The sequence below is a fragment of the Lathyrus oleraceus genome, chromosome 2 (assembly GCF_024323335.1).
Source record: "Lathyrus oleraceus cultivar Zhongwan6 chromosome 2, CAAS_Psat_ZW6_1.0, whole genome shotgun sequence".
Lineage (NCBI taxonomy): Eukaryota > Viridiplantae > Streptophyta > Magnoliopsida > Fabales > Fabaceae > Lathyrus > Lathyrus oleraceus.
In genome coordinates, this window is record NC_066580.1 from 24658181 (window position 1) to 24683737 (window position 25557).

At 38.2% G+C, this 25557-nt stretch overlaps 2 non-coding genes across 2 annotated transcripts; both read left to right on the top strand.

Moving 5' to 3' along the window:
• Positions 1-23700: 23700 nt before the first annotated feature.
• Positions 23701-23773, top strand: TRNAF-GAA (transfer RNA phenylalanine (anticodon GAA)). Its single transcript has one exon. It is a non-coding gene; the product is annotated as a tRNA-Phe (tRNA).
• Positions 23774-23852: 79 nt separating this feature from the next.
• Positions 23853-23924, top strand: TRNAE-UUC (transfer RNA glutamic acid (anticodon UUC)). The gene has a single exon. It is a non-coding gene; the product is annotated as a tRNA-Glu (tRNA).
• The last annotated feature ends 1633 nt before the right edge of the window (positions 23925-25557 follow it).

Consider the following 25557-nt stretch of genomic DNA (forward strand, 5'->3'; position numbering starts at 1 on the left):
TGTTGTTTTCATCCATGTCCTCTAGAGCATTTTCTAATTTCCATGGTAAGTCTATGGCCATGCCATTACAAAACTCTATGAGGTTAGGCAACTTTGTACGGTATGCAACAACACTTGGCTGCAGAAGGTTGATGGTGCATTCATACTCATCCAATATCTCATTCAAATGCTTCCTATGATTTAACCAACCCATGCTTTGGCTCTTCATAGACTCATATTGTTCCTTCCAATAACTAGCTAGCTTCTTGTTGGTATTCAACTCATCACACTTCTCTTCCCAGGCTTTAGGACATATTTGAGAGGCTCTTTGGGCTCGTTTCTTAAGATGTCTTTCACGCACCACTTCAACTTAGGAGTTTAGAAGTTGCTCATTCAGCTCTTGGATTTGGGCTTCAAGCTCCTCCCTTACCTCCTTCTTTTGTTTAGTGGCTAGGTCCCACCAACGCTTCCACTCTTGTCCATCTCTTTTGGCCTTAGCTAACTGATTATGGAGTGAACCTATCCACTATCCGCCTGATCTAGGCACTCCAAGACTCTTTCCTTGAGATCTTACTCAATTTTGTTCTTCTTATGACTCTCCTCCAAAAGTTCCTTCCTTTGGTTACTCTTCCTCTTGAGAATCATATTTTCCCCAGTTTCTTTGTAGAGTTCAAATTGCAGATCCTCTTTCTCCTTTCCAAGTTTAGCTACCATGGCTAGAAGTTCTTCCACCTCTTCAAGAGAAATAGGGACTGGTTTTGGTTAAGTAGACTTTAGAGGAATCTCTATATAAAAAAGGAGCTTCACAACTTTTATCCTCTCCGAGACCCATTGCTGATAAGGAACCCTTGCTGCACCATTATTCTTTACTAATTGTGTTCCTTTGGTATGCACCTTTTCCCAAGATCGGATGATCTTACGGAGTAGAAAAGGATCATTGGTTCCCATATCATTCAAAACCATCTCTTCTAACTCTTTATCATTGCGCTTCCCACGCATAAGGTATCCAAACTGTCGCAGAGCTAACATGGGGTTGTAGCTGATGCAACCTTTAGATCCTATTAGTGGTACATTTGCGAAACTACCACAACGGACAATGATTTCTTCAACATTCAGCTTGTGTCGGTACCAAAGGATATCCTTACTAGACAAAGACACCAGAGTTCTTGCCCAATCCCCATCGGATATTTCACTGATGTGAGCATTAGACTTGAACACATATGAGATAAGCCAATTATAGAGCAATGGAAGGCAACATATCAACATTCCATTCTTCTTTTGATGTCAAGTATGCAAAGTATGAAAAGTGTCAGCTAGTAGTGGAGGAACCAAACTTTGTTTATCCTTCCAAACGGCCCAAAAGACACTTATGGCAACTGAATCTATAAAACCTTCATGGGTTGGGAACAATACTAGCCCATATATGAGAAGAGCTAATATATTTGCCAATGCATCCCAATGATGTATCACAAACAACCTTTCTGCTTCTTCTTCTAGGTAAGCCCTCCAAAAACCAAAGAGATTCTCCATTTTCTTCCAATTAGCCAATGCATCAGATATGGGGAGGTGGAGTGTAAGGACTAGCTTCTCTACCTCAGGTACCTAACCAATCCTATTATACGGTGTCTTTCCTTTCATAGAAAATCCCAAGAGTCGGTCAAATTCCTCCAAGGTTGGAGTCAACTGAAAGTCTTGGAATAAGAAACTTCGAAGCGGAGGATCATGGTGATGGCTGGTGTTTAAACATCTACTGAGAGGAGATCCAAAATCTGACCAAATTTTCCTTGCAAAGTAACCTTGAAGCATTCAGGAAGTTCATTCAAAAGTCTTGATATGTTAGCAATATCTGGCATTTTGGCTTTGAATGGTAATGCTTTCCTTCTTTCTGAACCCATTACACACTTTTTATGCTAGCAATTGCGTGTTCAAAAATTCCCTAAAAATAAAATTTTGTATGAGTGTCATGAGTGTTAAACATCAACCAAATGAAATTAGACGTGCAGATTGCAATACATAAGCTTGTACATGGAGTTTTATCATGTTATGCATAATTGAACCTAAAACTTCACCTCTTCGAAAATGCCCTTTTCAAAATTGAAACATAGGCATGTGGGTACTGGTTGGAAAGGTATTGACATAAGGAACAAATGTTATGTTGAACAAAAATCCATTTGGAGTTGGGAAAATATTGAAAACTGGCCATGAAGTTCAAGGTACAAAACATATATATGGAAATTTTGCCAAAATGGACCAACTTCAAGCCCTTCTGTTTCAATGATTCAAGCCTCAAATGACAAAACCTCCAACATCAAAGTTGTATATATTTTCAATACAATAAATTTGGCCTTAAATTTTGCATCATTTGGATTTTCGATGAGAAAGTTATGGGCACTTGAAGTTGGACTTTTTCACATTTCAATGACTTTGGTCTAAAGTGACCTATAATGTTTTGTATTATCACATGTATTTATTTTAGGATTATGAAATTTTGTCCAACATAACAATTTAAGTAGACATCTTAAAATTTCCAATGAATTTGGTCCCACATAAAAGTCATAAAAAATTAAGGAGTTAGGTACTTGGGAAGTTGACCAAAAATTAGGGTTTCAGTCAAAATGACCTATAATTTTTTGAAATTAATGATAACCTTAAAAGTTTCAAATGGATTTTTTATGAACATTAAATTGTTCATATGGTTATTAAGAACATTCTTTCTCTTGGGGTCATCTTCATTTGACAAACACATCAAAAGTTAGGTCTCAGTGGATTTCAAAATAGTTAGATGAATTGACTGATCAACTTCTCAAGTCCAAACTTCAAATCTTAATGAATTAATGATTGAGGACACTAAAATAAGATCATATATGCATAAAATGATGAATGAAAGAACTTCCCTTGATTGTATTTGATCATGGGTTGAGGTTGCTTCATGAGCAAGGCACAGTCAATGCACAGTTGAATTAGGGTTTCCTTGGGAAACAATCCTCAAGCCCTTTGGTTTTTCTTGATCAAATTGACAAATTGAGATACTTGGGAGACATATATGATGATTGAGAGCTTTAGGGACCATTGTCATGCTTGCTTTCACTTTCATCTGGCCACTTCAATGGGCATAAGGGCCTCCTAGGAGCCTTGAATCACATGATTGCTCAAGCTTCAAAACAAACAAAGTTAGTGACATATTTTTGTGCTTTTGGTTAGTAAACAAAATAAGAAAAGCAATAATATACAATTCAAGCATGCTTGGTGGTCTCAAACCAAGGGTAAAGAGCCAAGATGCTATGATCCTTGAGGCAAATGCAAATGAGCAATGTTATGATGCCATGAGGGATCTTAGGGTCAAAATTAGGGTCTTACAGATGCCCCTATTTAAGGTCATTCTAGCCGGAGATATGAAGGTTAAAATCTTCGTCTCGACGAGGTAGAATAGGCTTAAATAATAACAAAGACGAATTTTGGTCCCTAAGAGACCTCATGATGCAAATGTATGTATGCAAAAGTTAATACTCTGTGGGGATATATGTCCACAAAAGGAAAAAGAAATCAGGAGGAACTGAAAATCCAGAGACTCTGGGGGACTTTACTGGGGAATAAAGGGGATAAAATGCGCGAGCAGGTCACGACTTAAAATTTGCTGGGAGACGCGAAGGGATTTCATGAAAATAAATCAATGGAAAGACTCGAGCGGACGCAAAGATGCATGTATTGGGGAATATGCCAATACAGCAAACTATCCACAAGGGATACTTTAGATAAAAATCCGGACTCAGGCTGGGAATATCCACAAAGGACTCAGCTAAGGAAGAAACAAATGAGGTATTACCGGTTATTGGGTAATAAGCTCAAAGAGACATGTGATCAAAACACCGGTATGAGGGTGAGAGAACAACACGCTTGGGGAGAATGAATATTTAAGACCGGTATAAGGGTAAGAGATATCAATCATCCAAAATGTCTGAGGAAGAACCTAAAAGGTATATTTCAACTCAGGAAAATCTGACTCCACAGGGAACAAAAAGTCATAATAGGGAGCAGAAGGAAGGAACACTAGGGATACTGGTTACTGGGCATATAATAGGTGACCAACCAGGCGTGAATTGGGGAATATTTCCAAGACACTCATCATCCGAAAGGAGGGCTGAAAAAGAAAACTCGATTACAGGATGGACATTCGATTCCATAAGGAAATATGAATCTTACTCAACTGGGGAAGAAAAAGACTTCGACTGAAGAGCGCATGAGATATATTATCTATTACCGTCAGAACATAGATAACATACTCGCATGGAAGATTATCCACAACCGGTTACTGGGTTAATAAAGGATAAATCGACCGAAAAGAAAGGACACCGGGATACCGGCTACCGGGTATAAAATGATGACCAATCAAGGGGAGAAACAATCATTACCAAACAAGGGTGAATGGAAGATGACTCACTGGGGATACATCGCTTGATCAGAGCAATTATCCAAGAGATATATCACCGGTTATTGGGAGATATACTCAAAACGAAGGAATATCAATACTGAATATTGGATAAAGATAACCCAACCAAGAGGGGATTACATCTACCGGATACTGGGTAGAAAACCACAGAAGAGAATATTCGTCGTCGGTTAGGACAAACAAAATCAAGGATTAACTCAGCAAGGGGACAAAAATGGGGTTTACAACTACCGGTTATCGGGTAGAAAACCACAGAAATAGAACTTACAACTACTGGTTATTGGGTAGAAGGCCACAACATCCGCTGGGAAGAGAATGAACAATTACTGTTTACTGAGTAATTGATCACCTTAACCACAGGGAAGTGCAGGGGAAAATAACAAGAGGAGTCAATCTAGGGACAAACTAGAGAGACGCAATGAAGCAAGACTCAACCCAATGAGGATATAACTCAGGGGAGTAATTCCATCCCAATACATGTTCAGGGAGGAAACTGAAACAATAATCATCCACGAGGACATAACTCAGTGGGGAATAGGGAAGAAAAGATAAACACTTTCTGCCTATATGGCTGACTCTATATTGAGAGATCATACATGATCATCTGCTTGGGGAAATATGTATCACCAAATAGCAGGAGATAACAAACAAATATATATGGCAAAGAATGCAACATGAACATCTGAATGTTATGATTATGCATGTATATGCGTGGCCTATGTATGATTAATGCTGACGAACAAACATATTTAACACCAACAGGTCCAAGAATCAATGGACAGACATTCAATACTACATATCAAAAGAGAAAGCCAAGCCCACAGGAGAAATCCAATCTGGTGGGGGCAACAAATACCAGGAACCCAATCACCACTGAAGATCGAGCAAAGTCGCTGCCAGGGACAAAAACCATTGCTAGGGAAACAAGCGGGATCACCGGGAATTAGAGACCGCTGTTGGGAATAAGCAAAGGGTCACAAATACCAAAGCTGGGGATCTTCCAACAGTACACAGAGACGTGGATAAGATCAGTCAGAGACAAACTCTACTGAAGATCTTATCAGGGGGGTAATGTGGAATTCTGTGGGGAACAACCACCAAATAGGAGCACATCAAACAACATTCACTTCTAACCACGGAAGGAGCATCTCTGCTGCAGAGAAGGAGAACCCGTCACTCCACTGGGAAGGAATCAACACATCTTCCTCGAAGTTCCAAAGCCAAACTAAGATCAGGTAGAGCCTTAGTTGGGGAAGTTAACACGAATAAGATTCCACCGTAGAAGTAACTCTACTGGGGAAAACCAAGGCAAGATATGAAAATCTGTGGGGAATAACCACCAAACAAAAGTTCCAATAACCATCACATTTCCTCATACCGCTGGAGAAACAATCTCTGCCGAGGAGAAGAGAAACACCGCTCAGCTGGGGAAAATAAACATTTTCATCACCCGCTCTGCTAGGAGGGAAAACTATCCGAGAAGGAGGAAGTAACAATAATCAGGCTCCGATCAGGCAACTCTACTAAGGAAAGATCGCTGATGGCTGAACCGGGGATAGCCTGTAGGCGATCAGCTGGAGATAACCTGCTGGTGACCAAACTGGGGAAGTCTAATATGAATAACCCTGCTGAGGATGAACGGTAGGCAAGCCTGCTACGAATCCGCTGGGATAAGCTACAAACCAACTTGTTGAAAATTCCCCTCATATTGGGGATTTCCTACTCACTCTGCGGGAGATTTCCAATCTGAATGAGGGAAAGCCAACTTCCTCGAAAAGATAGCATATCAATTTATCAATCTATAAGGGATTTTAGGTCAATCCACACAAGGGATGACAACCATATAATTGATAAGACACATATGCTAGATCCAGACTCACTGGGGAGCTAGAAGACTGAGACCAAACTCCAGGCTATCTGGGGACTTTGGTGGCATATTACCTTCTTTTGCACTCACTGAGGAGACAAACCTGAAAGATGACGAAGAGGATTCAAAATATGCTAGGAATATGAACCAAATGCCTTACCTTTTTGGAGATCGTACTATCCTTGGGAGAGCACTAAAGATGTTCCAATTATCCTTTTCAGTCTTTTGTGAATGTTCACTTTGTTTAAAAATAGTTTATAAAAACTTTATTTAAGACAATGATATTTATCAATTAAAACATGCAAATATTTGTTGAACATAAACAAATAAAAGTGCAAAGAATTGGATAAAGACTCAAATTTATTTGATGGTACCGTCTGCGAATGGCAAGACTCCATGGATCTTTACAAATTTGAAATTGGTGATATATATTGGAAAAGGATACATTGAACATAATGACCATTTCTCCACCAACTCTGAATCCAATGTATTTTAAGCTTCAGTTGACGATGACTGAGCGAGAATCTTTGACAGAAGACGGTTGAAAAACGAAGTCTTGTCAAGATGCAGTTACTTGCCAAATCCCCAACTTTTGCCTTATATTGCCCCAGGGTGAGGTACTCAATCTAGCGGGATATATATTTATCATTTTTTATGTCTCTAACTTTTGCCTGGATCGCCATTTTGGGTTTTCAATCCACCGAGACACTCATTTTTGCCTAAGCCGCCCTTTCGTGTTTTCAACTTAGCGAGCTATTCTGTTTTTATTTTAGGCGAAGTATTTCTTGACAGCATCTGAGTTCACAGGACGAGTGAAATCCTCCCCATCCATAGTTGTAAGTATCAAAGCACCACCTGAAAAGGCTCTCTTAACAATGTATGGACCTTCATAGTTTGAAGTCCACTTGCCCCTGGAATCGGGCGCGAAAGATAAGACTTTCTTGAGCACAAGGTCACCTTCTCGGAACACACGAGGCTTGACCTTCTTATCAAAGGCTTTCTTCATCCTTTGTTGATATAACTGACCATGGCACATGACAGTCAATCTCTTCTCTTCAATCAAATTCAGTTGGTCATAACGACTCTGAACCCACTCAGCCTCAGTCAACTTGGCTTCCATCAAGACTCTCATTGATGGGATCTCAACCTCCACGGGGAGCACAACCTCCATGCCATATACAAGGGAGAAAGGGGTTGCACCTGTTGAAGTGCGGACAGATGTACGATAACCATGCAAGGCAAATGGCAACATCTCATGCCAATCTTTGTACGTAACAACCATCTTTTGGATAATCTTCTTGATGTTCTTATTAGCAGCTTCAACAACTCCATTCATCTTGGGTCTATAAGGAGAAGAATTATGATGTGCAATCTTGAACTCGCTACACAGTAATGATCTTATCTGGCACACCATAACGACATATGAGTTGATTCTTGATAAACTTCACAACCACTTGCCTGGTCACATTCGCATATGATGCCACTTCAACCCATTTGGTGAAGTAATCAATTGCCACGAGAACAAATCTGTGACCGTTGGACGCTTTTGGCTCTATCATGCCAATCATGTCAATTCCCCACATAGAGAAAGGCCATGGTGATGAAATCACATTCAGAAGTGTCGGGGGAATATGAATCTTATCCGCATAAATCTGACACCTGTGGCATTTCTTCACATATTTGCAGTAGTCATACTCCATTGTCAGCCAATAATAGCCTGCTCTCAACATCTTCTTTACCATGGCATGTCCATTGGAATGAGTACCAAATGAACCTTCATGGACCTCATTCATTAACAGATCTGCTTCGTGTCTATCCACGCATCTGAGCAGAACCATGTCAAAATTCCTCTTATAAAGCACATCACCATTGAGGTAGAAACTGCCAGATAATCTCCTCAAAGTCTTCCTATCTTTAACAGATGCCCCAGGCGGGTAAATCTGACTCTGAAGAAAACACTTGATGTCATAATACCATGGCTTATCATCTTTCACTTCTTCAATTGCAAATACATGAGCTGGTCTATCCAAGCGCATCACAGTGATATTGGGGACTTCATTCCAGAATTTCACCACAATCATAGAAGCAAGCGTAGCAAGTGCATATGCCATCCAATTCTCATCTCGAGGAATATGATGGAAATCAACCTCAGTAAAGAACGTTGAAATCCTCCTCGCATAATCTCTATATGGGATGAGGCCAGGCTGATTCATCTCCCATTCACCCTTAATCTGATTAACAACAAGGACCGAATCACCATAAACATCAAGATGCTTGATCCTAAGATCAATACATTCCTCCAAACCCATAATACAGGCCTCATACTCCGCCATATTATTCGTGCATTTGAAAGTTAGCCTTGATGTAAAAGGAAAATGTGTGCCCTGAGGAGTAATAATCACTGCCCCAATACCATTTCCATATTGATTTACAGCGCCATCAAACACCATGCTCCATCGAAAACCAGGCTCTGGCCCTTCATCGAGCGTAGGCTCATCACAATCTTTCATTTTTAAATATAGAATCTCCTCACCAGGGAAGTCATACTGAACAGATTGATAATCCTCAATTGGTTGATGTGCCAAGTGGTCAGCCAAGATACTACCCTTAATAGCCTTCTGAGCTCGATACTCAATATCATACTCAGACAATAGCATCTGCCAACGGATAATCCTCCCAATTAAAGCAGGTTTCTCAAAGATATACTTGATTGGATCCATTTTGGATATCAACCAAGTCGTATGATTCAACATATATTGGCGTAAGCGCTTAGTAGCCCAAGCCAAACACATCATGTTTTCTCAAGCATCGAGTATCGAGACTCCCAGTCAGTGAACTTCTTACTCAGATAGTATATAACATACTCCTTCTTCCCTGATTCATCTTGCTGACCTAATACAAAACCCATAGAGTCCTCAAGCACTGTCAGATACATAATCAAGGGTCTTCCTTCAACAGGCGAAGACAAAATCGGAGGCTCGGACAAATACTCTTTGATACTGTTAAAGGCCTTATGGAAATTCTCGGTCCAATCATGATGTTGATCCTTCTGGAGGAGCTTGAATATAGGCACACATGTGGCAGTCATGTGAGATATAAATCTGGAAATATAATTCAAGCGGCCAAGAAAACCTCGGACTTGCTTCTCAGTTTTGGGCGCAGACATCTCTTGTATTGCTTTGACCTTGGCAGGATCAACTTCAATACCTCTCTCACTGACAATAAAGCCCAATAACTTGCCAGAACGGACTCCAAATGTACACTTGTTCGGATTCAGGCGGAGTTTGTACTTCCTCAAACGCTGAAAAAGCTTCAACAAGTGCTCTACATGTTCAACTTCCGTTCTAGACTTTGCAATCATATCATCAACATACACCTCGATCTCCTTGTGCATCATATCATGAAACAAGGTAGTCATAACTCGTTGATACGTGGCTCCAGCGTTCTTCAAACTGAAGGGCATCACTCGATAACAGAATGTTCCCCAAGGTGTGATGAATGTTGTCTTCTCCATATCCTCGAGTGCCATTTTAATTTGGTTATATCCGGAAAATCCGTCCATAAATGAGAAGACATTGAATTTAGCTATATTATCTACCAACATATCAATATGTGGTAGAGGGAAATCATCTTTCGGACTAGCTTTATTCAAGTCTCTATAGTCCACACACATTCGGACTTTTCCATCTTTCTTAGGCATGGGCACAATATTGGCCACCCATTGAGGGTATGTAGAAGTCACACCAGAAACTCCGCATCAATTTGTTTCTGAACTTCTTCTTTAGTCTTCACTGCCATATCAGGATGAGTTCTTCTGAGCTTCTGCTTCACAGGCACACACTCAGGCTTCAAAGGCAGGAAATGTTGCACGATATCAGTATCCAGACCAGGCATGTCTTCATATGACCAGGCAAAGACGTCGACATATTCTCGTAGCAACTCAATTAACCCCTTCTTGACAGACTCTTCCAGGAGTGCCCCAATCTTCGCCTCACTAACACAATCCTCAGACCCCAAGTTGACTGTTTCCAAATTCTCAAGATGTGGCTGAATGATCTTCTCTTTGTGCTCAAGCAGACGGGTAATCTCGTCAGGAATCTCTTCAAAGTCATCTTCTTCGGCCTCAAATACAGGGAACTCAAAGTTGGGAGATGGTGTTGGATCATTATGTTCAATGGGTTTGATCAACCTACATAATGATTTTGGATATAAAAGAGATTTTAGAATTCAAACAAGCAAATCATTATGCAGATGAAAAGATTGATTTTATTCTCTTTTTTAGGGTTTTATATGATCACCAATTTCATGCAAAAAGTGAAAATAATTTGGAAAAACAAACATTTAACATGTAATTTTTTAATGAATATCATCGTATTTATGTGCCAACAATGTCATCACTTCTCCTTTTGGCATGGGAGAAGGGTTTTTAAACAAAAATGAACATTACGTGGACTTATGGACAACTGTTGGAACATCAACAGCGACCCAATTATTGCAGACTCCTCCAGGGATGCCAAAGTTGTCAGAATCTTCCTCTGCATCCTCTTCCACTATAGCAGCCGCCTCTTGGTCTTCGACCGTGTGGATGAAACCACCACTCTGAAACAGACCGTGCTTGTTGAAAGTGCCTGAAGAGTACCCTATGCCAGTCCGGGATTTATTGTCTTCCAGCTTTATCATTTGTCCTAAACCAGTAGTTGCGCCATGCTCAATGGCCAACTTCGCATCATTGTAGGACGCAAATGAAGAAGTTCCTTTCTTAGAAGGCTCAGCAATAGACAAGGCTTGGAACAGCGTCCCAACCTCATCCTCAGCATCAATATAAGAAAAGGAAGACAGATGGCTTACCAAGAGAGCCTTCTCTCCCCCTACCACCAGCAACTTCTTGTTCTTGACGAACTTTAACTTTTGGTGTAGGGTGGATGTCACGGCGCCTGCCTCGTGAATCCATGGTCTTCCTAACAAACAACTATATGATGGGTGGATATCCATGACCTGGAAAGTGATCTGGAAATCACTAGGTCCTATCTTAATTGGGAGCTCAACCTCACAAATCATAGTCTTTATGGATCCATCAAAAGCCTTGACAACCACTCCACTCTGCCTCATGGAGGCCCCTGGTAAGAAAGTTTCTCCAGTGTGGATTTTGGCAACACATTCAGCGTCGACCCTGTGTCTACCAGCACATTAGACAGGGCATCATCTTTGCAGTTCATAGAGATGTGTAGTGCCAAGTTGTGGTCTTTTCCCTCATCGGGAAGATCAACATCACAGAAGCTCAAATTGTTACAAGCAGTAATGTTTGCAACAATGCTATCAAACTATTCTATAGTGACATCGTGATCCACGTATGCCACGTCCAACACCCTCTGCAAAGCTTCGCGGTGTGGCTCGGAGTTCATCAACAAAGACAACACAGAGATATTTGAAGGCGTTTGAAGCAGCTGATCTACAACATTATATTCGCTCCTCTTGATGAGCCTCAACATCTCATCACAGTCCTCTTTCAACATGCCATTCTGGCCAACGGAGACAGGAGCTCTAGCAATAACGACAGGTTTATCAACAACAAGTGCCGGATTCGGAGAAGTAGAAGAAATCCCTACAGGACGGGCAACACTATCAACAACATCAGCTCTTCTGGTGTCAACCTGGGGTTTCAGCGGCGCTGAGAAAACACGACCACTGCGGGTCAAACCACTAACATCAGAAATATTTGTCACAGAGGAGGGAGGGCAAAGGCACCTCCTTCCCATCTTCTAATGCAACCGCATTATATCGATAAGGAACAACCTTGTCTGAAGAGTAAGGAACAGGGCCAGCTGGCTTGATGATGAGAGTAGGAGAGACCTTTTGCTTGCTGCCATCATATCTGACAACAACAGGCTCAGGTAGTCTGAACACAGGGGATATATCATTGACTTCGTCCTCATCACGATTCTGAAGTATCTCGATCACACCCTGATCCAACATTTCTTGGATGTCTTTCCCGACTTGACGACGTCCTCTCTCATTGACAGTGCATACACGGCAACTATCATGGTCATGCTCATAATGACTGTATCTATATAACAGTCTATGCGTCTCGACCAATGATTGTCTGATATGGCTGACATATCTGACCTTGTATTTACCAGGGCAACCCTGAACCATATTAATAGCAGATTTCCCATGCTCGGGCAATGGGTTCTTCTTCACATTAGGACCTACGTCCTCAAAAAAAAATACCACTTCTAACAAGGTCTTGAACCTTGGTCTTAAGAGGGTAACAGTTCTCCACGTCATGTCCGGGAGCACCGGAATGATAAACACAGTGAAGCTCGGGCTTGTACCACCACTGAGGGTTGGTAGGTACAGCGGGTGGGTCACGTGGAGTAATCAGCTTCCTTTCAATCAGTGAAGGATATAACTCTGCATAAGTCATTGGAATAGGATCGAAAGTAACCCTCTTCCTATCATAGCTAGTGCTGGTTTGACTGTTGTTTCGAGGCTGGTAGGCCTGCTGTTGTGGACGATGTTGTTGCTGTTGATACTGCTGATGTTGTTGTTGCTGGTTCTGATGCTGATAATGTTGGTTTTCTCTGAAAGCAGGTGCTATATGAGCCACCTGGTGCTCTTTGTTTGACATGGCCGGGCGCATAGCCTTCCTCTTCACAGGCGGTCTTCTTTGTTTGACATGGGAGGATACAACATGTGCCTCTCCATCTTTCTTCTTGGCAAACGCCCCATAACGTTTGGCAGAAGAGCCTTCTTCTCTGGTCAGGCGTCCTTCCCTAACTCCCTCCTCCAGTCGCATCCTCATATTCACCATCTCGATGAAATCAGAAGGAGCGCTAGCAATCATCCGCTCGTAGTAGAAAGAGCTTAAAGTCTTCAGAAAGATCTTCGTCATTTCTTTCTCTTCGAGCGGGGGCACAATCTGTGCAGCCAATTCTCGCCACCTCTGGGTGTACTCCTTAAATGTTTCTTTCTCCTTCTGGGACATGGCCCTTAGTTGGTCCCTATCGGGAGCCATATCAACATTGTACTTGTACTGCTTGATGAAGGCTTCGCCAAGGTCGTTGAAGGAGCGGATGTTCGCACTATCCAAGCCCATGTACCATCTCAATGCGGCACCGAATAGGCTGTCCTGGAAATAGTGGATCAGGAGTTGATCGTTGTCGGTCTGAATCGATATCTTGCGTGCGTACATCACAAGATGGCTGAGCGGACAAGTGTTTCCTTTGTACTTTTCAAAGTCAGGCACTTTGAACTTGATAGGAACCTTGACATTGGGTACGAGACACAACTCAGCAACAGATTTGCCGAAGAGGTCCTTCCCTCTGAGACTTTTAAGTTCCTTGCGCAGCTCAAGGAATTGATCATTCATAGCGTCCATTTTCTCGTACACATCTGGGCCCTCAGATGGCTCAGAGTGATAAATGGTGTCATCAACTCTCGGCAAAGTATGCACGACTAGAGGTGGCACAACAAGGACCGGGCTAGATGTCGGCAGAGAAGCAAATGTTGGGGCGAGACCCTCTAGAAGAAAATTAGCGGGCATCCCTCAAGGAAACCCGGTTGACATAGCGGACGGAGCAAAGTGAGCACTGGCAACAGGCACGGTAGAGGAAGCAACCTCTGAAATAACCGTCCTCTGGGGAGGAGTTGAAGGCGCTGGAGAAAACTGGCTTTGGACGGCCAAGAATGACTCCATCAGGGCAGTCAATCTTGCCACTTCCTCCTTCAGTTCTCTGTTCTCTTGCTCGAGGTGATCCATTAGCTTTGATGAGTTGGCTCTGGTATAGTACCGGTGCGTCAGCTTGTCTTCAAAATAAATGAAGAACACAGAGTTAGACCACTGATCAAGAAGCCTGGAACAAAACCTGCTTATGCACATGATGCATACAATGCTTGTGCATATGATTTTATTTTTTTAATCAGAGGAACTTTAGAGAACCATCATGCCCTTAAAGTTTTGGGGATCTTTACCCTCTTGAAAGAACACACCTTCTAACAGAATGTTATTAGGTTTATCCTTTAAAGGGAACCCAAGTTGACGACGTGCCAAAACAGGGTTGTAGTTAATCCCACCACATGTACCAAGAAGAGGCACATTGGAGAATTCACCACAAGAGTCAATAATTTGCACACCATCATATACACGGTTATACCAAAAGATATCATCATTAGTGAGAGACATAAGTTTCGTGGACCACCGTAGACATCCTTTGTTCTCCTTGAAGGCGAGCATCTGTGGCAAGTGCGAAATAAACCACTTGTACAACAGAGGCAAACAGCACGCAATGGTACCACCATCCTTTGCATTCCTCATATGCAAAGAGAAATAAGTGTCACCCAACAGAGTAGGAACGAGATTAAGAGTAGAGAAAATCCTAATAGCGTTCACATCCACAAAATTGTCGATGTTGGGGAATAATACTAGCCCATAGATGAGAAGTACAAATATGGCCTCAAAGGCGTTCTCACTCATGGCCTTCCCAAACATAGTAGCTTGAGCAATGAGGAAATCAGATGGGAGACCTTGAATTCCACCTTTGGTAGTCATATGAGCACCAACAACAGATTCATCTATATGCAACAGATCAACAATCTCTTGGGAAGAAGGAACTCTCTCCAAGCCACTGAACGACAACTGATCTAGGATAGGTATACCCACAAGATAGGCATACTCCTCAAGCGTAGGCAAAAGCTGGAAATCCAGAAAAGTGAAGCAACGGTACAAGGGATCATAGAACTGCACCAACACACTCATCAGACCTTTATCCACCTGAGTAGCAAGAATAGACAGAAGCTTCCCATGACGAGCTTTGAACTCCAAGGGATCTAATACATAGGATGTCAAACTCCTTAACTCTTTCAAGTCGGGTTGCCTGAAACTGTACTTCTTCGTATTTCTTCTTTGCTTATCCATGTCTGAAAATTTGTAAATAGACCTCTTAAGTTCCTTGAAAATTTTCTCATTGTTGATGATATGGATGTGTATGAATGCATGAATGCATGGATGCAACAATCACACTCAAGGATCAAGCAAAACACACCACACAAAGGTCACGGGATGGATCAAGTTATCCTTAATATCAATCATCCATTTTGGTGGATTATGGTTTACACCTTATCAACACCCAAGTTTCATTGATATTAAGGATATACAAGAACGAATCAACCGCGAATCAAGGGTTTGTTGCAAGTCACGAGCATGGAGTCTCGGTTAAGAACCACCCAAAGGGAGTGTACTATGGTTAAACCTGACGATCATGTTCTACAAGAGGTTCCCATAGTCATCATCCCATCTTTCGGATATTATCGGATAAACGACTACTCGTATTCCAAAAATATTCTCAATAGAGACTCTTATGAGTGCAGTATCGCGTAACAATCGTATCAAATCTTACACTTGAACGATCTTCGCATTACGTCCTAAAATAGGCCAAGATGGGCTAGGTAATCTATGGTCTTTGGCTTCTAAGGTTTATATTGGAAAGAGTAATGCCTAACCACGACTACTCGTGTGACATTATTGATCCCAACATAACCTCCACCAAGTGAATGGGCTTACAAGTCAACTTACTAAGGAATAACTCCACACAAGTCAACAAGACTATGCCATTCTCCTATCATAAGTGCACTCGAGTTCGGGTATAGAACTCATCTCACAAGAGACCACCAAGCACACAAGCAATTGATATATCAAGCAACTCATACATTACAAACAATAGTCATCCCAAATTTGCACAAAAATATGTCACAAAATAATATACACATACAATACAACAAAGGTAAAAAGTAGGCAAAACCCACTAGGCAAATGATCCCCAGCAGAGTCGCCACTTTACTGTAGCGGGGTATTCGTTACCTTTAGATTTATTGACTAAATCAAAAGTAAATCATACAATTCGAGCCGCCACCGCACTTCTATTTATCCAAAGGAAAGGTTAGAAAGCGAACAAAAACCGAGAATTTTTATCAAATCAAAAACTAATAAAAATGTCAGAGATCTGGGTAAGGGGGTTGGTTATGCAATGGGAAGGTTTTAAGCACCCAAAACATCCGTAGTACTCTAAGGGAGCCCTTTTTACAAATGTTGTATGGTAGGTTGGTATTTGTAAAAAAAATATTTGTGCAAACATGATTGGGGAGATGAGGAAAGAATATACAAATTATTTACAATTTTGTGTTTGAATGGATAAACCCATTGCCTACGTACCATCTTAAAAAGGTAGGATCAAACCCTCGTAGTTCGGGGTAAAAATCTCAAAATAAATTGGTGAATTGATTGGTTAAAAGCCTTAAGGTCTTTTGTTATCAAAGGGAGAAAACTCAACCTAAAACCACAAATCCACCATGTGAGGAGAGCTTCAACATGCTAGTGAGGGGTTAACCCTATAATAAGCATGGAAGACTTATAGTCCATCACTAAGGATACATGTGAGTATTATATCAACCTCCATGATAACTCAAACCTAATAGCTAATGTTTATGAAAATCTTTGGCAAAAGTGGTCATTGGAACCACAAAAACAATTGAGTGAGTTGTATTTACAAATGAAAAGTATTCACAAAATAAAGTCAAGGTTGACTTAAGATTCAATTCAAAATAAGTGTTATGAAAAGAGTTTGAAAAACCAAAGGCATGGTGCCTTGGTTTCTAATTTTGAAAGCAATGTTAATGTTTGCACAAAAAGGTTGGCTTGGGTTAGAGTGGAGGGAAGAAGAGAAGGGCTAGGTCCTAAACATGCAAAGATGAGGGAAGAGAAATAAAACCACTTGGAGTTCCCTTCTTGAGATCATAAAGATGATCCAAGTTGCTCATTTCCTTTGGACTTAGCAAGCAATAAGCAATTAACTCAAACAATCAAGCAAACATTCAATCAAGCTCCTAGGAATCTTCCAATTGGCTTTGTCTCTCTTGTCTTGGATGCTCATGACAATGGTCTTTCTAATAGCTCAAGTTTGATATCCCTATCAAAAGAACACACAAATCAAAAAGTTCCACAATGCAAATAAAAAGAGTGGACAAGAGTGAGTTTAGAATTAGGGTCCTTTCAATTCAACTTCAAGATTAAGCATTCTAAAGGCATGAGGCCTAGTTGCTCTTGAAACTCCATTTAGCATAGGTAAGGTCCTAAATCTAAGTCTTTTCTCCATTTGCATTGGGTTTACACAAAGAAAAACAAAACAAATACAAGGCAATAGTATATACACAATAATGTGTTCAAGTGAGCAAAAGGCAAATTGCATAAACATAAACATGAGCTCAAGTGAGCAAAGGGCAAAGACAAATGAATTAATGAGCAAGAAATTAAATTGCATTAAAGTAAATTGCAAGAATTAAATGCTTGAATTAAAAGTTAGTAATTAGTAGTTAGTATTAGTGTGCCATAAGGCAATTTAGCGCTATGTTAAGCAATCGTAAGTGGACTAATGTAGTAGTCACACCTATCTGAGGCCGGTCAATAAAACTATAGGCAAATAAACACAAGTTAGAGATCATGACTAGTAAGCCAAGCTCCTACAACTTGCCATGCCAAAAGAAAAGAAGAATGACCTTGTATGGATTTAGGTTTTTTGCTTGACCAAGAAGCAAGCTATCTCTAATGCAAAGCAATTCACTTGATCTTTGATCAAGATGAATTTGATTTGAATCAAATAAGGTTAAGCCCCTCATATGTCAAGGCTAACCACCAATCATTAACTCATTGGTCAAAAAGAAAAAAAAGAAGAAGAAGAAGATGGAAATGGAATGTACATAATTGAAATTCAAACAACATAGCCAACACACATTGACCAAATATGAATAGAATCAACCTCAATCAATGGTAAACAGAAGTGAGATGAAGCTTAGAAGTCAAGAAACAATAAACATATTTTTGGTATTTTTTGGAATTAAAATAATACTTGAAATAAAATAAACAAACAAAGGTCAAACTTCAAATCCAATTCAAATCAACTTGGAAAAGTCCAATTGGACCATCATAAGTCTAACATGGTCAAACAAGGTTTGACAAAAAATTTCATCATTTTTTGAAAACAGAAACTAATTTTAAACCATTAAAAATGAAGAAAAATAACATAATTGGACTAAAAATCTCAAATAAATCTCAAATCAATTAAGAAATTAATAAGAATATTTTTCATAGATCCATCATTATTCAAAGATGTTAAGAAAATATTTTTGGCATTTTTGAATATTGAAAAGTATTTTAAATGAATTAAAAGTAACCAGAAAAGAAATAATTCACAAAAAATATTAAATGGAATCACAAAAATAATTAAAAATCATTTTTAGAAACTAGAATTTAAGAGAAAATTTTTGCAATTGGTCCCATATTTTTGTGATTCCAAATAAAGAAGTTATGAATTTTTAAAAATAATTGGAATAAAAGAAAATAAAATGAAAATTCAGAAATTGCAAAAATCCACAGTGCTTGGATCTTGGTTCATTAATTGACGTGGCGTATCTGGTGGCTGAGAAGCGCACGCGCATGGAACACATAAGTCAACAGCGAAGCACAAAGCATTTAAAATAGTCAATCAAACCAAGAGCCAAAATTAGATATGAAGCAAAGGATCCAAGGGTCAGGAACTCATCCACGTGGGGACGGTGGTGGAAACCACCGTCTTCTCCGGTGAACCTCACTGTTTCCGGCCAGAGTTGTAGGTTTTTAAACCTCAACAAAAACATGCGATCTATACATCATTAGAAAGCTGGGGTGATGTACATCACCCCTGTGACCTTAGTTTCCACTCAAGATCCCTATAGAGAGAGAAATCTAAGATGGAAAGATGAGGTGTTCAATCTGAACTTACTCAATTCACAAAATTAAAAGCACAAATCAATTGCCTCTCACATGAGGACTTCAGAGGTACCAACCAATACAAGAAATGTTCAATATCCAAAGAGATTCGAATGAAAACAGTTTGAGAATCAACCTTTGAAGTGCAACTTTTTAGTGCTTGATCCACTCCAATTCTTTGATGCAGCTTGCTCTTGAAGTAACAAGGAAGCTAGGTTAAGGAATTGTAAGTCAAAGATCAACCAATGAAGTTGAAAATTGAACTTGAAAAATTGAGAGAAAAATCAGAATTCCTTTGAGTGAGGGTTAGGGATTCAAATGTGCAGAGCTTCAGGCGCCTTTAGGTTGAAGTTTGAAGTGAACCATGCATTCTATTTATAGCCAAGGGTGATGCAATGCAAGGAGAAACTTGTGTGTGCATGAGCTTGGGTCCTCCATGCATGGGCTTGTACAGGCGCACGTGAGGCCCAAAAGGAATGGCAATTGAGTGCTAAACATCAACCAAATGAAACTAGACGTGCAGATTACAATACATAAGCTTGTGCATGGAGTTTTATCATGTTATGCATAATTGAATCTAAAACTTCACCTCTTTGAAAATGCCATTTGCAAAATTGAAACATAGGCATGTGGGTAATGGTTGGAAAGGTCTTGACATAAGGAACAAATGTTATGTTGAACAAAAATCCATTTGGAGTTGGGAAAATATTGAAAACTGGCCATGAAGTTCAAGGTACAAAACATGTATATGGAAATTTTGCTAAAATGGACCAACTTCAACCCTTATGTTTCAACGATACAAGCCTCAAATGACAAAACCTAAAACATCAATGTTGTATATCTTTTCAAGAAAATAAATTTGGACTTAAATTTTGCATCATTTGGATTTTTTATGAGAAAGTTATGGACACTTGAAGTTGGACTTTTTCACATTTCAATGACTTTGGTCCAAAGTGACCTATAATGTTTTGTATTATCACATGTATTTATTTTAGGATTATGAAATTTTTTCCAATATAACAATTGAATTAGACATCTTAAACTTTCCAATTCACTTGGTCCCACCTCAAATTCATAAAAAATGAAGGAGTTAGGTCCTTGGGAAGTTGACCCAAAATTAGGGTTTCAGTCAAAATGACCTATAATGTTTTGAAATGAATGATAACCTTCCATGTTTCAAATGGATTTTTGATCAACATGAATGTTGTTCATATGGTTCTTAAGAACACTCTTTCTCTTGGGGTCATCTTCATTTGACAAACACATCAAAAGTTAGGTCTCAGTGGATTTCAAAATAGTCAGATGAATTGACTGATCAACTTCTCAAGTCCAAACTTCAAATCTTAATGAATTAATGATTGAGGACACTCACATAAGCTCATATATGCATAAAATTATGAATGAAAGAAATTCCCTTGATTTTATTTGATCATGGGTTGAGATTGATTCATGAGCAAGGCACAGTCAATGCACAGTTGAATTAGGGTTTCCTTGGGAAACAATCCTCAAGCCCTTTGGTTTGTATTGATCAAATTGACAAATTGAGATATTTTGGAGACATATATGATGATTGAGAGATTTGGGGACCATTGTCATGCTTGCTTTCACTTTCATCTGGCCACTTCAATGGGCATAGGGGCCTCCTAGGAGCCTTGAATCACATGATTGCTCAAGCTTAAAAAAAAACAAAGTTAGTGACACATTTTTGTGCTTTTGTTTAGTAAACAAAATAAGAAAATCAATAATATACAATTCAAGCATGCTTGGTGGTCTCAAACCAACTCACACAAGTCCCAACCCAAGGGTAAAGAGCCAAGATGCTATGATCCTTGAGGCAAATGCAAATGAGCAATGTTATGATGCCATGAGGGATCTTAGGGTCAAAATTAGGGTCTTACAACAATGATAAACCAAACAACAATCAAGCACATTATTATTATTATTATTATTATAGCAGTGTCATAATATTTTCACATCATCTCAAAGTAATAAAAAAAATTGAAAGCTAAACACAATACGCTCGAGTTATCCACAATGAATCTGCATTGCTACATAATTGAAATAAAACTGAAATAAAAATAAAATAAAAATAAAACAAAATAACAATATTAACATTCTCTCTATATATATATATAAAACGCGCAACAGGTTAAACTACGCGAATCGTAGATTAATAAAATTGTCATCTGCATGCTCGATTTAAAAAAACTGTCCATTAATTTCACGTACATTTGTGAATCAGTTTGACTGGTCTGCCTGTAAATTTGAAAATTTATTCTTAATGACAATTTAAGCATTATGTGTGATGAAATGAATGTCGTGTGGATGATGTGAATGTCATGACGCATGTGTCGATTTATTGAATGAGGGGCAAAATTGGGGTATGACAATAAGTCCAATCACAAGTGAAGCCTTGACAAATCCTTTTTCCTTCATAAGGTACATCCAAATATTTCCCAAAATCATCCATAGACAACACAATATTTACCCATTTCACACAAGATTTAACAATGCAACCAGTGGATATAGATAGAGTACAATAAAAGTTTCGATCTTAATCAGGAAAGTAAGGACTAAAATATGAAATTAATATATCTAACCCCTGATGATCCAACAACTCGGGAAAGTCAAATCTTGAGACAGGAAAGGATTGAAGGTTACCATACTTTGAAGTAGTTAGCGCCCGATTTCTGAAAGCTAACATGAAGTCAATCTTTTCCCTTGGTGTGGGAACCAATCTTCCAAGGTTCAAGTTATCAGGCATGTTGGGTTCAAGACTTATGGAATCATCAATAAGTTTCTTCTTCCCTTTGTCTCATCTTGAAGGACTCATGGATATTCTATGAAGAGAAAATGCTTTTGGATTTTTGGTAAAATTTTTGGATGGACGAAAGAATGTTTGGTGAAGGATTTAATGGATGGGGTTTGATTTATAGGATGAAAATATGAGAGAGTAATAAAGGGATTTATTGGGAAAATGGTTGGGTATGAGTGGAGCTTTAATGGATAGGGTTTTCTAAGGAGATGAGGGAGGAGGAACTTGACTGAATAAGAAAAGTTAGTTTGGAAAGTGATTTTTAAAGGTGTAACCGGTTAACAAAAATATGTAACCATTTACAACAACGCGATTTTTATTTTTTTTAAATAAAATGAAATTTTCGCACCTGTAACCGGTTACAGTCAGAGTGTAATCGGTTACACAGTAAAATTTTGAAAAAATAAAAACAGGAAGGCATGAAAACATTTTACCACATACTAAATTATTCTAGAACATGAGAAACATATAATAAGGCAAAAACACGACATATAGACAGGGTTTTATTAATTCAAATATGAAGTTGTGAATTAATTTGTAAAGAAAAACCATAAACGTGTACCTTAATGATTATTGAATCATGATGCAGAGTTGTCTTTGTGATAAGTTTAGGCATCATTCTCATCTAATATTTCAAGCTCTCTTCGAATATTATAGAAAGATTCTTTGGCTAATGGTTTAGTGAAAATATCTTACAGTTGGTTATGTGTATCTATAAAGTGACTTCGACATCTCCTTTAAGCACATGATCCCGTATAAAGTGATGTCTAATGTCTATATGTTTGGTTCTCGAGGGCATGACTAGATTTTTTGTTATGTTTATAGGACTTGTGTTGTCACACTTTAACATAATGCATCCAAGGTGTATGCCATAGTCACTAAGTTGTTTCTTTAACCATATAATTTATGCACAACAACTTCCTACTGCAATATATTCTGCTTCAGCCGTACTACGTGCAACACGCACTTGCTTTTTACGGGACCATGATACTAGAGCGCTTCCTAGGACGTGACATGTCCCGTTTGTGCTTTTTCGGTCAATTTTACAGTCTGCATAATCTGAGTCAGAATAACCAATTAAATCACAAATACTACATTTAAGATACCATAAGACGACATTTGTTGTTCCTTTGAGATACTTCATGATTTGCTTCACCGAGACAAGATGAGATTCCTTCGGATTTGCTTGAAAACGGGTATAAAGACAAACACTAAAATTAATGTTAGGATGACTTGCCGCCAAATAAAGTAATTAACCAATCATACCTCGATACCTTATGATGTCAATCGGAATACCTAAATCATCTTGATCTACACATGTTTTGGAACTCATTGGAGTAGTTATTTCTTTGCAATTGTTCATATTGAATATTTTCAACAACTCTTTGCAATACTTGGATTAGTTGATGAAGATTATATTCTTTAATTGCTTAATTTATAGACCAAGAAAAATATTTTATCTTATCCATCATGGATATCTCGAATTCTCCTTTCATCATCAATGAAAATTCTCCACACACACTTTATCTAATACTACCTTATAAATAAAAATTGAAGTAAATTATAATACAATATTTACGACTAGTAAAAAATAGTTAAAACAAAAATATTGTATTAATAAAATGAAAAAAAGGTAATGTTTAGAATTGAAGTAAAATAAATAGGCTTTATTGTTATTACAAGGCGGAAAGAAAAACATACAGCTCCAGCTCCAGTTGTGGTATATTTGATGGAAAGGCATGAGTAGTCGTGTAAATATAAAGAGTACTAAACTACGACGGCATAATCATCCATCAGCGGGGATAGCTCAGTTGGGAGAGCGTCAGACTGAAGATCTGAAGGTCGCGTGTTCGATCCACGCTCACCGCATTTTCTTATCTTTTTTTTCTGCCATCGCACGGTATAGCTTTTGTTTCTATTCCTAGTTACTAAAACTCAATTCAACGATTCCATTGTCCTCCAGCGGTTAGGATATCTGGCTTTCACCCAGGAGACCCGGGTTCGATTCCCGGCAATGGAACTATTTTTTCTATCCTCTTCTTCAATTACCTTGACTAATAAATCTCTAAACCTTTATCAACATACACATTATTTCTTATTCATAATAAAGCTTTAAACAATTATGTAGCTCTTTTATCAATATAAATTATATTTTCTTTATCAATAAAAACTTTTTTTATATCTAACAAAATTATAATATACACACTTTTTAATTATTATAAATTTATTCTACACAACTTTTATTCCTTTCTATATTAATAATATATATAACATTCAAAAATCTAATAACATAAATATAATTTAATATTTTTTATTTTGACAACTAAAATTACTTGTACAATAATTTTATGAAAATTAAAAAATACAAATTTTTTAAAACATACGAGAATATATATATATATATATATATATATATATATATATATATATATATATATATATATATATATATATATATATATATATATATATATATAATTTGATCATTTTACAAGGATAAATAATTTTTAATCATGTTTATACTTCAACTCAAATTTCACAACGTAAAAAAAGATTATTTTTTTTTATTACGACATGTTTTTGTGCTAATAGTGTCCATAACCTAAGATGAAGAAGATTATGCACCCACAACTTAAAGAAAATTTGTACATTAAAAATAGTGTCAACGAAACATAAATACCACAAATTGTAAATTATTATAAATATCTAATCAATCCATCAAACTATTTTACGAATTTTATCTCTTGATATTATTTATTTATGTTTTTTTAATTCAATAGCTCATACATCATATTTAATGCTATTTGGAATAGTTGATAGAGTTTTTAGCAAGTGTATTGAATTGATGCAATTAATGATTAAAAAGTGACAACACCCGGTATCAAACCTAACGAATGTGCAAAGTACTATTGAATCGTATTTTCTAACCTTTAAGAAAATTGTGTTGAAAATGAGATGGACAAATATGAGAGAGAAGATGAGAATGACTTGGGTATTGCGTTAGTACTCCTAAATCCGACGCGTCATTGCGCTTATCATCTTATATTGTTACCGATTTCTAAAAATGTTTAATCCTAATATCTTTGCGATTAAACCTTTAACCTTAAACTAACTCATGATCTCTTATTGAATTACACTTTAAGACTTAGCTTAGTGTTAACAGAAATATACTGGTTTCAAGGTCTCACCCTTAACTATAGGAAAGGGAGTCACTAGTGAGGGATAACAAACAATCTTCAACTAAGTTTTGTTGACTAAGTGAATCCAAAAACAAGAGAAGAATGAATTATGATATTCAAATTTTCAAAAAGTAGATTTATAAAAACACTTTGGTTTAAATCATTTATGTTAGAAGAGATAAATAGAAAAAAAAATGAAGAGGCAAAATAATAAAGAATATAAGAGGCAGATAAATAACTAGCATAAAAGATAAATAGTATAAATATAATAGATAATGGATAGAAAGATCACGCTAGAGATTTATCCTGGTTCGGCCTAAATCACTTGGCCTACTCCAATCCACAAGAGTTTTCCCTTTATATTTCCACTAAAATAACTTGTGCTTTTATACTCGCCCGAGGGATCAACGCCTCACCTAATGGACTTGGAGTCTCATCAGTCAGGCTCAATTATAATCTCGTCCGAGGGAATTG